Source organism: Erythrolamprus reginae, chromosome Z (genome assembly GCF_031021105.1).
Source record: "Erythrolamprus reginae isolate rEryReg1 chromosome Z, rEryReg1.hap1, whole genome shotgun sequence".
In the NCBI taxonomy this organism is placed as follows: domain Eukaryota; kingdom Metazoa; phylum Chordata; class Lepidosauria; order Squamata; family Dipsadidae; genus Erythrolamprus; species Erythrolamprus reginae.
The window spans coordinates 93,908,653-93,912,938 of record NC_091963.1 but is presented as its reverse complement, the minus strand read 5'-3'; positions in this window follow the sequence as shown (position 1 = coordinate 93,912,938).

The following is a 4,286-nucleotide window of genomic DNA, read 5'->3' as shown; positions in this document are numbered from 1 at the left end:
GAATCTGTTTCCTTTAATAAAATGCATTGAGAGATGAAAGGAATAGGGTTACAAGAATTCCAGCAATTATTGCAACTATTTTCAAATATACGTACTAATTCTAATTTAGTACTAATACAAAAGCAACCAATTTTAGAGGGATTTTTTGCCTTAATGCAGCAGAGAAATGAATCTTTTCATTAGTAACAGAGAGGTCAAGCTGGTTGCTTACAAAATGATCTGGTATAACCACCGTGGAGGATGGATTTAAACTATTTTTTCCCCAACCTCATCAAGGACTGCTGCATTTTGAAGGGTTACATTATATTTAACCATACTTTCTAAGATTTCTTAAATCTGAAAAAGATTTAAGGTTTAAACATTTCTCAAATGTCGCTTCTCTAATTTCTTTCAAGGAAGAAGGGCAGCTAATGCTGTCAGTTACAGAGCAGATCCAAAAAGCATTTGCTTATTGTCCACCCTATCCTAGATCACATTAACCACTGTGCATGCGGAAAATCGGATAAAGAACAAATTGAATAGTAGAAAATGGGAAAGTGCAAGCAACTGATATTGCCTGCTCATACAAATAAAGACTAGAGGTTTTCTAGACAAGCAGATTCATTTATTTATATACATTGTTTATGTACGTAAGATGGGTACTGATAAGAGGGAACAATTGGACAGGGACAGTAGGCATGCTGTTGGGCTTAGGCACGATCTTCAAAGATACCAAGTTTTAGGAAAGTGTTGCAACTGTAGTTCAAGGGAGAAATGGAGGCCAGCTGTGGAGGACAACAATTTGCTCAGGAAAGAGACAGAAAGAGCTCATTCAAGTCCTTTAAGTTTCAGGAAAACTTATAGCAAACTAGAAGCAGGAATGGAAATTCCCACAAAGACCTCCTGCCTGCAAGAGTTTGTGTTTTTCTTTCCTCAGCATAAAAAAGAATAAAACTGTCTGAAGTCTTCTGGCTGAGCTGAGTGGAAATTCAGTGTGAAGGTAGTCAAGCTGTGCTCCTTTCCTTAAAAAAAAATTCCAAGAAGAAATGGAAAATTATTTATGAAAGAGGGAACTTTTCAAACTTCATAACCCTTTGGATTTCCTGAAGCATGACACAAGATACTGTCTCAATCCAGAGAAAGATGAAGCAGCTTGTTCAGATCCTGCTATCTGGCAGGGGGGCAGACAGTGCAATTCCTAAGTCATAACTTTGCTTGCTGAGTTGTCTTGCTGTGGGACAAATTTGCTCAGCATTCATTCTCAAAGAATTGTAAGGTATAGCAAAGCATATGCCCTTCTAACATGGATGTATCTCAATAAAAACGTTGCCTTTTTATGAGTTAATGTCATACTATTCTGATGAGCCAATCAAATTAACATCATATGACTGATGGGACAATCAAAGCAAAATTCATAGAGTATGAATGTGGTGCTCGGTGAGGAATTCAGAACTTTTTTGGACAGGCATTTAAACTAGGTAAAGGGGACAGAGATGTACCAGATGTGGAGGATTTCTGTCCCCGACCAATGAGGATAAATCAGTTTCTGGAAGCTTATGAAAAGGGAGCTGTAAATAAAATAGATGTAGTTGTTGATGATAAGGGGCAAACTAATAATGAAAATAATGTTCTTCGGGTAATGTACACGAATGCTCGAAGCTTGAGCAACAAGCTCTGTGAGTTAATGGCCATAATATCTAGAGATAATTTGGATCTGGTTGCCCTAACTGAGACATGGTTCAAGGATTCTAATGAATGGGAAATATCCATACCAGGATATACACTGTATAGGAAGGATAGAATAGAGAGAAGGGGAGGTGGAGTAGCCATTTATGTTAAAGAAAGTCTAAAAACAATACTAATTCAAAATACATGTAAAGGTCTGGAGACCCTCTGGATTTGCATGCAAAATAAAGATGGTTCTGTCATTAGAATTGGGGTGATCTATAGGCCTCCAGGGCAATCTGAGGAATATGACAACAAGATGGTGGATGAGATTACCCTAATGGCAGTAAAGGGAGATATTGTGGTTATGGGTGATTTCAACATGCCTGATGTTGACTGGAATATCCCCAGTGCCCTTACATGCAAAAGTAAGAATATAGTAGAGGCCTTTACAGGAGCAGCTATGGCACAGCTAGTTAAGACATCAACTAGAGGGGAGAATATTCTAGATTTAGTTTTTACAAATGGGAATCGGGTTTCAGAGGTCAAGGTGGGAGAAAATTTAGGTTGCAGTGACCATCTATGTTTGTGGTTTGATGTAAAAACTGATTGTGAGCAATCCTATACTGCAACCAAAGTATTGGATTTCAGAAAAACAAATTTTAATGCAATGGGGGAATATTTAAATAATGAATTAAAGGGGAGGGATAAAATGGCAGGAGCGAGCACCCAGTGGACTGTATTAAAAAAGGCCATCTTAAAAGCCACAAGACTTTATGTAAAGCAAGTAACTAAAGGTAAAAGGAAGAAGAAACCGCTATGGTTTAGCAATGATGTAAGGGCTATAGTCAATTAAAAAAAGGCTGCCTATAGGAGGTATAAAGAGTCTGGAAGTATAGCTGATAGAGAGGTGTATAAAATGAGACAGAAGGAGGCGAAACAGATAATATATGCTGCTAAAGCCTCAAAAGAGGAAGAAATAGCAAAATCTGTAAAGAAGGGGGATAAAACCTTCAGATATATTAGTGATAGGAAGAAGAAAAACTGCAGCATCACAAAGCTTACTACCGGGAATAATACATGCATTGATGGGAATAAGGAGATCGCTGACCATTTCAATAGCTACTTCTGTTCAGTTTTCTCAAAAGACACCTTACAAAATAATACTATAGAGGGATATAGCATTGCTTCCAGCTGTACGGATTCAGCTCCAGTGATCTTAGAAGCCGATGTCTTAGAAGAACTTGAAAGATTAAAGATAAATAAGGCAATGGGTCCAGATGGCATCCACCCCAGAGTTCTTAAAGAACTCAGATCTGTCATTGCTACCCCCCTGATTGATTTGTTTAACCAATCCCTGTTAACAGGAGATGTTCCTGAGGATTAGAGAATGGCCAGTGTTGTGCCTATCCACAAGAAGGGCAGTAGAGAAGAAGCTGGTAACTACAGGCCAGTTAGCTTGACATCAGTTGTAGTTAAAATGATGGAGACTCTACTCAAAAAGAGGATAAATCAGCATCTAAAAAACAATAACTTATTGGACCCAAATCAGCATGGCTTTACTGAAGGCAAATCGTGTCAGACTAATCTCATTGAGTTCTTTGACTATGTCACAAAGGTGTTGGATCAAGGTGGTGCCGTGGATATTGCCTATCTGGACTTTAGCAAAGCCTTTGATACGGTTCCACATAAAGAGGTGATAGATAAATTAGTGAAGATTGGACTTAATCCCTGGATAGTTCAGTGGATTTCAAGCTGGCTGAAGCATAGACATCAGAGAGTTATTGTTAATGGCGAGTATTCTGAGCAGAGACAGGTTACAAGCGGTGTGCCACAAGGGTCTGTTCTGGGTCCTATTCTTTTTAATATGTTTGTGAGTGACATAGGGGAAGGTTTGGTAGGGAAGGTTTGCCTATTTGCCGATGACTCTAAAGTGTGCAATAGGGTTGATATTCCTGGAGGGGTCTGTAATATGGTAAATGATTTAGCGTTACTAGATAAATGGTCAAAGCAATGGAAACTGCAGTTTAATGTTTCCAAATGTCAAATAATGCACTTGGGGAAAAGGAATCCTAAATCTGTATTGCATTGGCAGTTCTGTGTTAGCAAAAACTTCAGAAGAGAAGGATTTAGGGGTAGTGATTTCTGACAGTCTCAAAATGGGTGAGCAGTGTGGTCGGGCGGTAGGAAAGGCAAGTAGGATGCTTGGCTGCATAGCTAGAGGTATAACAAGCAGGAAGAGGGAGATTGTGATCCCCTTATATAGAGCGCTGGTGAGACCACATTTGGAGTACTGTGTTCAGTTCTGGAGACCTCACCTACAAAAAGATATTGACAAAATTGAATGGGTCCAAAGACAGGCTACAAGAATGGTGGAAGGTCTTAAGTATAAAACGTATCAGGAAAGACTTAATGAACTCAATCTGTATAGTCTGGAAGACAGAAGGAAAAGGGGGGACATGATCGAAACATTTAAATATGTTAAAGGGTTAAATAGGGTTCAGGAGGGAAGTGTTTTTAACAGGAAAGTGAACACAAGAACAAGGGGACACAATCTGAAGTTAGTTGGGGGAAAGATCAAAGGCAACATGAGAAAATATTATTTTACTGAAAGCGTAGTAGATCCTTGGAACAAACTTCCA